Here is a 14,023-nt window from a genome sequence, read left to right on the forward strand (position 1 = left end):
ATACATTTAAGGAAACCATTTAGAAACTCTTTAGCAATAGAAAATTAACAAAGTTCCGCTTATTAAAGCCCCTTTTCCCGAGCTGTTTACTTTTTCATTCTTTAATGATATCTTCTTTAAACTCCTTTTTGAATTTTCTATTTTTTAATTTTATAAGCATATGTAATGGGCATAATGATGTTACCAGCAACGTATTTTCAAAAAAAGCATGTTCTTAGGTCCACGTTATAATCTGAAAAATTTAATATTATCCCGCCGACTCCGCGCGCTCTTGATAAATCGTTTCTCTGAAGAACTCACAAAACGAAAGAACAATATTATGCTTGTTGACTTGCACAGTTAGTTTTATTCTAATACTTCTACACGTGCTTGTTTTTATTATTTTTCTGTCTATTGCGGTAGTTTTTGCAGTACCATATATAAAAGTTATATTCAACTACCTTTAGAATTTATAAATAATTGTCTTTTCATAACTACATTATGCTAATATTACCTATATTTGTGTGGAAAATATTTAAAATTAAAGATATAAAATCTAATCTTTTCTTTTTATTTTCAAATTCCGACATTTACATTTAATAAACTTATTAAAAACCAATATGTAAAAGTTTCCATTATTATCTTCATTACATGGAAATTAGTAAAGACATTGAATAAATAAAAAAATTTATTTTTATATATTAACAATGTTTTTTCTATAAATTATTATTAATAAATGCCAGTTGATATTTATTTGTAAATATTATATTATTTTATATAATATAAGTATTACAGTTTTAAAAGACTTAGAAGAGTATTATCAGATTCATTAAAATGTATATACTTACAATCAATTTTCTATTATTTATTAAACATTTTCTTCTTGAAATAATCACAATGAATAATATAATCTATCGTATAATGCAAGCTATAACTTTATTTTTCAGTTAGATATTAAATCCTAATTTACTTATTATAAGACTATAAAAAGGAGTACATATAAAAAAATTAAGAGTGAATGTTTATTAACTTAATTAAGTCAGATATCTTGAATTGTGAAGAAATTTCAATAGTCTTTTAAATTAGAATGTTATCCTTCTACACCTTGGGATGCTAATTAATATAGAAAAAAACTTATAAAGAGATGACTTTCTTCATTTTTCATGTTTTAACCGTCCTCTTCATTTTTATTTTAAAAATGGATTTTAATTCTTTTACAAGTGTACACCATTAATATACAATTAGTATCGACTATCGAACTATGCCGTAGCTGAAGGTAAATATATATGATTGATATGTGAATCAATTTTATTATGTTGGTTTATATTACCTATGAATTTATACTTATAATTTATTTCATTCGTTTGCATTCGATTTTTTTCTAGTTATTTTCATAATTGAAAACAAAATTTAAACATAGGATCAATTTATTCGGTTAAATTCATACTGTATTGCATATCTAATAAATTTATAATTAGTTTAACATATTACATATTTTTGTGAAATTATAACTTATTAATATTTATTAGGGTTTAGTGAACTTAAATTCTTTGATTTTCATGACTCAGTTCAAGAACTTTTTCTTTATTTCAATCAATTCGAAGTTCATAACACTAAAAAATTCCGTTCCATAGAACCTTTAGTTTGCCAAATCAGATTCGTCAACAATTTTTCTAATCTTTGATACCCGTATTCTCGGCACCATTTTAATTTTTCCAACATTTTTCTAATTATATTTTATTTGTCTTATTATCATCAACAATTTTTCCGATTTAAATTTCATTTGTTTGATTATTTTCACGTTGGAAAGTGTAATTAATTCTTCTTTTTTTTATTAAGAAAATAAATATCTTATTATCCATAATTTATATTGTTTCATATCCTAAGTTATATTATTTTTAAAACTTTGTAGTGATAATAGTATTTTCAAATTTCTACTTATTTATATTCCAATAATTCATGTTCAACTTATATATGTGGATAAATTATTCAGTTCGAAATATATAAATATAGAATTGAAATATATAAATATATAAATATATAAATATAAAATATATAAATATAAATATAAATATAAATATAAAATTAAGTTAACAAATATGTATTCGCTGAAATTTTTTCAAATAATTATTGTCTATAATAAAACTATAATTATTAAATTAAATTTCAAAACATGACGTAAGAATGGCTTTATTTGGCATATTAATGATTAAGTGACACAACTAGAATCAGCATTTATTTGATTATTACGAAAATTATCAGTAACAGTTCATTAAATTGAATAATAGTATATTTAATCTTTTTAATAGTATATTTAATATATTGTGTTAGAAGATAAATAATTGAAAACCAAAAAATAATTTATACACTATATCTTGAAGTATTCATATACACCCAATATTAGTTATTGAAATACGTTATTCTATAAATTAATAAACAATTTTATGACAACTAAAACCAAAGTATTTGCAAATACTACAATATATTAATATAAAAGAAATTGAATGAATAAATGAATTATAATTGACAGTATTCGATACTATTACACAGAAATTAAAAATTTTGTAATAATTCATTTTAACCTTTTAATTCTAATATTCATATTTTAACACTCTAATTGGAATCACAATTCGAGTCAGAAACTGTAATTGATTATTGTTAACGAACACTAAGCCGCATTTTATGGAATAAACTTTTCGCTAGAATCGTGCATTGTAGCATTGAAGTTCCTTCGATTGGCTGCCACTGACAACCTGATTGTTGTGAACCAATCGCTCAAATACTAAACAAGTAAATATCTCAATAATTTTTATTGAAATTAGTATTTAAAAGTTTCAAGACCTACATTGATAGATTGCTTTTGATGATTAATGTTAGATTTTTAGAAATTGTAGATATTGGATGTCAATATTAGAATTGAAGTGTGGATATCTGAACTTACTAGATTCTTTAAATTTTAGCTTCGATTTTTATATACTTATTTACTTGCTCATAAGAATTTTCATCTTTATATTTTTAATAAAATAACACTTATTTAAATATACTTAATATTATTTTCTATAATTTTTATATTAATTTAGATATAGGAACAAAATTATAATGAATTAATACTCTACACAAGGAAAAATAAAATTAAATTAAACAATTTTAATTTTTCAAAAGAATACATCTGAAATCAATTGTTTCAGAAAAATTAATCTATTCAATGAATGTTCTTAGCAATAAAAAAAATCGTGTGAAACAAAGTCAACTTTGAAAAAAGGGTATAAAAATTTGTTATTTCTATAATCTGCTGTATGAAAAAACTTCTTTAATAAACATGTTTTTTTTAATAATGAAATTGAATAATGGAAGTTCACAGTAGCAAATTGTTTCCTACCTTCAATGTTTGTAGGTTATAAAAATTCATTTATGTTCTCGAAGGATGTTCTTTTACTATTCATTTCGTTGTTTTATTAATATCTTAGATTTGAGCAGTTACTCATGATAGCCAAGAAAGAAAATAATTTAAGTTGTCAAAGATACTATTTTCGAAATTGATGAAAAAATATATGATAATAGGATAAAATATAATAATAACGAATTTAATATTTTATTCTTTCAAATGCATTGGAAAAATGATAGAATCATAGAACTTATAGTAGTATACCCTTTTATATTATTATTATTATTCATATTTGAGAATCAGAATAGTAAACAATGAAAAATGTAGATATTTTAGTAACTAATGCTGATAAATGTTCACTAAATCTATGGAATCCCTTATTATACAATAAAGCAACTTACTAATTAAAGTACTTTTTATAAAATATTTGTTATATTAAAAAATTCAAATTTTTTCATAAATATATAATTGGAGAAATAATGCAGACAGTGTATAGAAAATGGAGTATACTTATAATTTCAGTATAAATGTTATATTAGTAATTCTAATTGTTAAAAATAACATTTGATTGCTTTCAATTTTTGCCTTCATAAGTATTTTAATGATATTATTAAAAGAATCCTTTAATCTTTTATGTTGTACTAATTAATTTATTGCAAATACGCTTTCATTATATTTTATAAATTAATAATTTTATCATATGTTCCTAATATATTATAACTGAGAGCAGCTTTAAAAAAATTGGGTTTGAAATACAAATTTTACTTTGTTGAACTTTTTCGAGAAAGTAATATAGAATCCTTGAGTGATTATTTTTAATAAAACACGATTATAAAATATGTCTTCAAATAAATTATTTGTGATTACCGTTTTTGAATATTAAATATATTTTTTTCAATAATAATTTAATTGTAAAAAAGCAAAAATTGAATGCGTTTTAATTTAAGCGAATAAATTTACACTTTACACATCCATTATATATACTAGGCAGTTCTCATATCCTATCAAACAAATTCAATTTGCATCTGCTACATCTCTATCACTCCCTTCTCTCCATTTTATCATGCTCTCTCTTCCTCATAGAACGAGCCTTGTGAGTAAATGAAGTATAAATAACCAGACTGTACGATGAACGCTTAGAGAAGGGCGTTGCCATGCTCTGTGTCACGTAGAGATATTCAACCGTCCTATGTATTGCAGTTGCTGAACCCTTGCATACACGAGTTTATGTATGGAACAGAGGCAGAAACATAGAAAGAGACTAGATAGAAACAGTAAGCTAGATAAATAGAGAAATAGAGAGATGGTGTGAAACAGGTTTGAAGGGAGGGAGAATATATATATTTACAAAGAGAGAGGAAACAATGGAGAGGGGGAAGCGAGCAATAAAGGGGTTGGGAAGATGGGAAGAGAGTGAGGGAGCTGAGATTTTGATCTCTAATTAGCTGTATATCAAATGAACGCGCGCTTGGTCGGCTACATCTAACAAAGCTAATCTCCCTCGCAGCGTAGCCCCGGGAATAGAGCCTCTGGCGAGTCTGGTATAGTTGTAGACTTGTACCACTATTGCCGTACTTGAGCTCAACCAATGCCCGCATCACGCTCACCGATTACGTTTAACTGTTTTCCCCATTCTCTTGTTGGGCAATTTTTTGGTCTTGGATTTTAGTTAAAAAATGTTTTCCATTGCACATACTCCACGTTATAATTGTACATAAGTATTAAGAACTAAATATGCGCCGCGTTTATTTTTTTTTAATGAGTACCTTGTACCAAATTCTTACAAATATGGCAATGAGAATATAATATCGCACCACGCTAACTCGGATTGTTAATAGTAGTAACTGTTTTATTATAACATACTTATCAGAGGTTAAAGGTCAATTACAAGTTTAAATTGAATGATTAATAAAATTTTTAATAAAAAAAATGATTAATAAAAATTTATTATTAAAATAAAATTATTACTTTATCCTTGTTTATACTATTAGTCCTATATAAAATTATCTCTTTATCTTATTTATGCAGCACAATATTGCAATAATGATACTAATTCATCTTTATATTTTTTCAATTTATAATATGACTTATTATTGTAAAATAAAAATAAAACCTAATAAGGAACCACATTATTATTTTATTTTATAAATTTTTGTTATTTCTATTCTCATTTATATCTTATAGATATTTATTTATTCAGATACTATACAATAAGAAACTTAATTAAATCGATATAAACTTTGACAATATGAAATTTCCATATTTGACAATTCCATGTTTTTCTATGAGCTTATCCAGATTTTTCATCTTCTTGAAATAAATTCTATCCACTTTAATTTAACACGAAATGTTCTTAGATTCCAATACACCTACAAAGGTGAAAAGCTATATGATCTTGGTGTATAGAGTTCTTATGAAAGCTATGAATTTTAGACATGAATTTATATATTTATATATCCTGAATGGTAGCGAATGCCATGATTCCAAGTTCATTGAAAAGAGAATATTTAATAAAAAGATCACTTCTATCTATTTCTCTAATCTATAATTTTAAATATATTATTATATTAGCTATAGAAAGGATTCCCTGATTTTCTATATTTTTGCATTTATGATATTGCGATTCTGTATAATACTATATAACAAATTAAATTTGAGTCAAATGGAATGCAAATTAGAAGAAGAATGCTTATTGCATTGTACTGCCTAGTTTAAATTAATTATTCTTCAAACATTAGCAGCAAAATTTGTAAGCATAATCTCTTGCAATCCTTCAATTCGCCAAATTAACTTGGAAGCTAATTTGTAAGCTTTGTACATATATTTTTACATAAAAAATGTATGCATGGATAATGTGTAAGACTATGTACAACTTGAATTTCATTTAGTAATTTTCTTCAAGATTTAGCTTCTGCTTTTGTGTAATTTGCGATTTATGCACCATTTTTTTATACAAAAATTTCAATTTATACATCGTTTCGATAAAATTCTATTTTCATTCATGTTTTTTTTTCTTTTTCTATAATTTAGAAAATCATATTATAGAATTAATTCAATTCTTATTTTCGCTATATCTATAAAAATATAGTCATTCAATTAACTCACTTATTATATTATATGATATATATATTATAAATATTTATTTATGATCGAAAATGTGATATATTCAAATATATTTATTTTTCTAGAAAGTTCGAAATGCATATAATATATATTTCTTACTTTTTTGTTTGATTTAAAATTTTCGATAATTTAAATTTTACAAATATAATCATCAACTTCTCCTTTAAACTTTAAAAGGTATCAATTTTTGCATATTTTATTTAACATGAAATTTTATAGGTGTTCAGATTAGAAATTCCAGTTTGTCAAGAACTTATGAAAAATAATTTACTAAAAAAAAGAAGACAATTTATCATTTTCGTTAATGCCTTTTTTAGTCAAATACTATAGTGGTTATTTTCTGGTTAGTCTTTTTATGAATATTATATTCATAACGAAAAATTCAATAAAAATTATTTACATAAAAATTATAGTATTTTCTTATTTGGTTACTAAACCAAAGTAAATTTTTTTTTTGTTCTGATCTATAATTAAAATATGTACTTTCAAGCACAGAATAATTTCAAATTTTAAGTGATTATACGAAATGACAAATAGATACAGAAATAATAATGTTATTAATAATTATTGTTTAATAATTTTTTTAATCATGTTTTATTCTTAAATCTGAATATTTTGTTTTTCTTTTTTGTCTTTGTTCTGGTTAATAGAAAAAAGGCTTCCGTACATTTGATATTAAAGAGCATTAAACAATGAGTTTGTGCATATATAACAAGCCTTGTCGAAGCTTCAGTCCATTCAGGAATGCATTTGATTAAACGATTGATGGGATTAACAAAGACCTACTCTACTAGAAGACCAGTCGAAATTACGAAGAGTAGAAGCCTAAAATATTTTGCTTCTGGATAATGCGCTACTCTTTATCAAACTGCTGAATATGTTCTGTAATTTTACCGAGGTAGCGAAGTATCGCTTGATATATAGAATTGTTCGACATCTCGTGGTTAAATTAAGATTCCTCCTTTTTTATATTTTCTCATAATAAAAGTTGCCTACTTCATAAAAGTAATGCATCAGATAATTGTAGAGTTTACCCTCAAATTTTGAGTTCTCATACTTCCTTTAATTTACTTATTTCATGTTTAGAAATATTGTATAAGAAATTACAACAGAATATAGAGATGAAAAATATATTCCTGCAAATTTCTATTTTTTTATTAAGTAAAAAAAGATCGAAACAAAACCTATGAGATAATAAAAATAAAACATGATTTAACTATATTGGATGTTTTTCAGATTTCTTGCAAATATAATCTCAAATTTTTATAAATGAAGTAATTTAATGAAGCAATAGAATTACAATAGGACTATAAATTGATTTCAATGAAACATTTTATTTACAGTTTTGTTTATCAAACTTATTAGAACTAATTATAATTACTAATTATACTTAATAGATAATAGTTAGAATTAATAATTTTATATATGAGTATTAAAATAAAAAAAATTGAGATAGTTGTAGATAATATTTATTTCTATTTATTTATAATATTCAAAATTTATTATATGTATAATAAATTGTACAAAAAATAATCTAATTAGTATGCATAATCTAAAGAGTGTTTACAAATCATTAATATCTTATAATCTAATCAATTATAATCGTTGAAACAATTTGATAATTGTTTACATTAATTAGACAATATAAAGTATTTATCATAACAAATATTCTACATCTTATATATAAGTTTTTATTTGCGTCAATGGTATTACTACAAAATTATTATAAAAATTGTTATTTTTTAGAAAAATTATCCAATTTGACGTGTTTAGTTTCCCTGAAATATTTTGATGCCTAGCATAAAATTATTAATTGTGATAAAATCATATACCACTTTTTACAAAGTTATAAAATTATATTATTCTTTACGTATAAAAATATATATTCAAATTTGAAAGGATTTTAATAATTGTATACAAGCTGATTGTAGTAATAGAATAATATTGAATAACTGTTATGCATACAAAATTTCGGTTAATTTCTTGGATAAACGTAAATTACATTTGATATTTGTATATAAACTATATATAAAATCAAACCAGAACTAATTCACTGCTAATTGCTGAAAATAATGTAATAGCCGAAGAATTAGTAGAGCAAATTTTTCGAATAATTTATGCGCCACATTATCTATACGTACAATGTTCATGAGCGAGCGCTTCGACTTATTGGAAAGCATTATAAAAATTATGACTTTCAGCTCCGTCTGAATGTGGATACTAAGGTAGCTCGCCATCTACAATGGAACAATATGCAACTGCGAATAAAACCTAAAGATTCAGACTCAATCATAGAACACGAATCATTCTTCATTGGTTCATACACTAATAGTTCATGTTATCGAATCGATTTGTATCATGACATTGAACCTTATTTAATTTAATTTAGTTATAAAATTCTAATGAAAATACACTTCTCAATCTAATTCAAGATCAAATACATATCAAACAATGTATTGCAGATTAGAATGTAGTTGGATCATAATTAAATGAATGTGTAGGTAATAATTGAAGACTTAGGTTTAATGACTATCGTATTTATACACTGTCATTTCATTCTTTTTTCATTTTACTTGGGAAATACTATAATTTTATTCGGCTACAATTGAAAGAAATTAGATTAATATATTACAATTAATTCTTATATCTTCCAAAAATGGCATAAAACATGTCTAATTTGTTATTAACACCAAGGATTTTAAAATTAATGATTATTACACGTCAACGGTAAAGGGTCTTATGAATTTATACAGGCTTGTAGATTTAAACCATCTGCTGCATCATAAATTATAATTGCAATCATGTGTATCGAAAATAGTGGCAAATGTAGCTTAACTTTAAAGGTATCGTTATGAAAATAATTAATAAATCTTAGCTATTTAGCATATGCAGGTTTACGTGAAATTATCACGAGTACCATCAATCTCCTTTTATACAGCACAGATGAAGAATAAATAAAGGTAAAAATAGCTATTACCTTAAGAGATTCATACACGTAAAATGAAAAAAATATTTCTTGTTACTTTAACCATAAGTATATCAATAACAACTGATTTCAAACTACCAATATTATATGTAATAGCAGTTTGATTCATTATATAACACTTAATAATGTAAAATTAAAATCATCTAAAACAAAGAATAAAAAAATAATAAAAAAGGTAAAACACCAATTTCAATTTGATAGTGATTAATACTTATAAACTTATTCAAAGTAAACGATACTTTTTGCGATATATGAATTACATATTTATATAATTAAACAGTGTAAGATGACCTACATCATTGAATGGTAACGCAGCTTCATTAAAAATATTGTTTACAATGATGACAGAAAGTCTTCGCTCATACCATTGTGACTAATTTTTAATTGATATCTAACAGATTAATGAAATATCTTAAAAATTATGTATTTGTATGATAATATACAATTACTATATATCAAATAATATTAAATTACATATAATTAGCTGAAAATTTGTAAAAAAAGTTATTAACAAAGTTTTCTTATATTTAGGAAAATTAATAAATTTTTGCAAACAATATAATTCAGAATACAATATAATTTCTTTTTATTAAATATATGTAGATGTTTATATCGAAGATTGATTTTCATTGTAAAAACTATTACCCTATTATTTTATAATACGAATTTATAATATTTTATTTATAATTTTTTTTAATTTATAATTTTTTAAATTTTTAATTAAAGAATAATTTATTTTTAATACAAGATAAGACATTGTAATAATAATTACATTATACATTAATTTTTAAATATATTTTCCTATCTTTTTGAAGTATTCAGTATTAAATAAAATTAGAATTTATATTAAAGCTGAGGTATATAAAATGTTAATCTATGTAATTGAATTTTATTTATAACTATTAAAAATTATTTAAGCAAATTTAAAAAAATAACTTCAGTACCTTTCGTACTTAAAGTAGTAAGATACAAACATTAAACATTTTAAAATTTAACTTAAAAATACTTGAAATCATAAGTATGTTGAAAAGTTCATAAATAATAATAGATTTTAGTAATAGATTCAGAATAATGAGAGTGAAATTATAATCTTAATATTACAGTCGCAGTTCGAAGCAGTTAATACAATAATAATGTATCTATCCTTTTTTTCTACATAGAAAATTATATTCTAGCATTAAATGAAGTAATTTTTATTTTAATAATAATTTCAAATATTTGATCATTCAAGGTGAAAATTTCAATTTAATACTTATAATCTTTAAGTTATATTAAAAATATTTAATGTATTATTTTATAAATTTACTTAGAAATTTGTACTTATACGTATTATACTATTTATTATAATTTCTTATAATATTGAATAATATAATAAATGCTTTTATAAATATTATATTTCAATGTTAACTTATAGTTCCTTATAAATAAAATATTTTGAAACGAATGCATTATTACAGTACCTAATTATTATAACAATTATATGATTTTTTTAATGTATAAATAATAATGATATAATTCAATAGCTTGCCAGTCATTTATTAATTTTATAAAACTTTTATTAATGATTGATAATAATTAATTTATTACGAGTGTACTAAATTTAGTATACAACAAGAAATTTTAATTACAATTTTAGTGTATAACAGTGCTGTTGTATATTATATAATATCTATTTATAAATAAGGTTTTAAAAATCAAGTTAAATAAGTAAAAACACGCCTTTAAAAAAAAAACTTCAAATTGCAATTGAAATACAAAAGCTCGATAAATATATGAAATTTACTTACATATAAATACGCAAATATCAACGCATAATTTTCATAGTTTGAATTATCGAAACAACTCTACTATACGATAATGTACAATAGTGTCAAGGGTCAAGTCATTTTGCATTTTGTCTGTTTTGTTTTTCCTGCTCTCACCCTTTCTCTCGATTTATCACTTATAAACAATTAGCACAAGTTTTAACTATGTTGATTTATATCTATATATATAAACTTTTCACGTATTCCTAACTTTCTTCTAGTGCTTCGCATATTATCCTACCCCTATCACTCTCTCTCTCTCGCGCGCTCTTTCTCTCTCTATCTCTCTCCCTCTGTTTCTTGACTTCTTTCAGTTTGTCTCTTATATGTGTACTTCATTTAGACTCTTGGCTCCATTTTCTTCACATTGTATTTCGAATTACAAGTGAGAGATTTCATTTTCGCTCGAGTTACTGCACTTTTTTACTGCTGCTTTTCCTCTATATGCAGGTAATATAAGTAACTACAAGCAGACGGTAACTGGGTTTGAAAAAGTTTTGAGAAGAGGAATTTTATTCTTCATGTAAATATTTTTTTATATACGAGAGAAAATGTTCTACTTCATTAAAATAAAAAATTTTATATTTTGGTTGGAAAAAATTAATAATTTTAAATACATTTAAAATTTTATTGTAAATAATTTAATATTTAATTTAATTTAATATTTAATTCATTTAATATTTGTAATGTTGGTTAAAATGTTTATGTACATATATTCGTATCTATATTATTATAAAACTATGGAACTAAAAGATTTTGATCATTACAATTTTTCAGATCTATTATATTTTTTATTAAAATTGATTGTATTTACAAATTGAATTTTCACAGATTATGATAAAACCAACTCTTGAGTCAAGGACTCGGCTTATGTTATTCGGCTGTATCATAGAAAATCCTGTAACAATATTTTTATTATAAGCCTGTTATTATTTCATCTTAGCTATACGTTAGTAAACTATTTGCGGAAGTCTAGAAAATTTCAAAATTTATTTAATTTATTTGTGCACGAATTTTACTTTATACAATTTATGTATTATCAAGTATCTTTTGAAAAAATGCGAAATTTAAAAAGAAGTCTACTTAACATGTTTGGAATCTTTAATTTTATATTATATATTTATTATCTCAGTTTAATGCATAAAGTTAAATTAGCATACTATTTAAACAAAATCATTTTTTTAAAGTTAGTTTCTAAAATTGAATTTTGAGTTTAATATTTTTTCTGTAGAATAAAAATTATTTTATTTCTATATCACATAGTAAAATATAGTTTTGACTTTTATTTATACTGTAAAAAATACAATGCTAAATTAAATGAGTTTATTATATGAAATTAAACCCAATTTAAAATATTATATCTGAATAATGGTCAATAAAATCGTGCATTGAAATATTTGATAATATTTTTTATAAAATAAATTTATTTTCTTCGTGACAAATTTTTTGATTCTCAATAATTAATTAAAATAATCCATACACCCTATCACATTAACTATAAGGTATTTCATTTTAGGACTTAAAATGTATTTAAGAACAGCTCTTATTGTAGGATATTGATAAGATGTGAAATAATTCCCTCCACTTCTGATTAAGGCAAGTAGATAGTCTCCTGAAGCACCATAAATCATGACTGTAGCCATGTCTAAAAAGTTGTCATAATCAAGTTTACGGTTCCGTCTTTCAGACAAGGCTGCGACTTCTCGTTACCCAACTTCCCGGTCATCAAATTTCATGAATCATCATATTCAGCGTTGTAGAACTTTCTTCGCATTCACTTTGAATACAATATCGTAGATTTGCGCGCTATGTACTTTTAATTACTGCTCATTTGTTATGGACAAATTAATGCCATTCTCTTTCAATTTGTATTACTAAATTTTTCTTCTACAATAAACTTTTTTTATCTATTATATTATTGTCTCGTTTCATCTATGTTTTCTTATATTGTATATTCAGAAATACTGAATGAAAGTAAAATTCAATTTCTCTAAGTTTCAAGAAGTCTTTTTATTCACACACATAGCAAATCTGAGTTCTATTATAGAATTTGACATATATTAAGTACAATATAAAAAAATACAATGTAAAGATATTTATTCAAGTAAATATTGTTTTTTTTTATTAATTTTTATTAATTTTATTAATATAATTAAAATAATGACCTTCATATGAGAATTCAACTTGATTATACATTAATTTGATTTCAATTAGTTTACAATATTTGAAAATTTTTTAAATATTAACAATAAAAATTAATAAAAAAGGCTTATCATTTTTTATTTTTATAGATCAGTAATTATTAATTTGCATGTTAATAATTCTATAAATATATTTTTAATTTTATCTAAATACATAAATGTAAAGATTTATATAAAGATATTAAGATTGAAAACAGAATATTGCTGTATATTATTATTTTTTACCTAATGATACTCGGTGCCTAGAATTTTCTTTTTTTGAAAATGCTTAATGAATTTCGCAACAGCATATTTGGTCCTTACAGCCATATTTTATGTCTGGATCACTTTTATTTATGTGACTCTCATTATCTTATTTTCTAGAACTATTATATTTTTTCCATCATTTCTATCCTTTCTTCGATTCGTTCATCCAAAAGTACTTCTGCATTTTTCTCTTTTTTGCCAGAATTTCCCTCTTTGAAAGCAAGTAATAATTTTTTAGCACTCGAACGAGAATGAATTTACTGATATTTCGGGACTCAGCTTTTATTGTCTCTCTTTA

General features: G+C 23.4%; 1 protein-coding gene across 1 annotated transcript in view; it reads right to left on the reverse strand.

Annotated features, from left to right (window-relative positions):
- The window catches only part of LOC105361124 (transcription factor HIVEP3-like), a 112,117-nt gene that overhangs the window by 3,516 nt on the left and 94,578 nt on the right, over positions 1 to 14,023 (reverse strand). The window lies entirely within an intron of this gene.

The sequence above is a fragment of the Ceratosolen solmsi genome, unplaced genomic scaffold, assembly GCF_000503995.2.
Source record: "Ceratosolen solmsi marchali unplaced genomic scaffold, CerSol_1.0 scaffold14, whole genome shotgun sequence".
Taxonomy (NCBI): domain Eukaryota; kingdom Metazoa; phylum Arthropoda; class Insecta; order Hymenoptera; family Agaonidae; genus Ceratosolen; species Ceratosolen solmsi.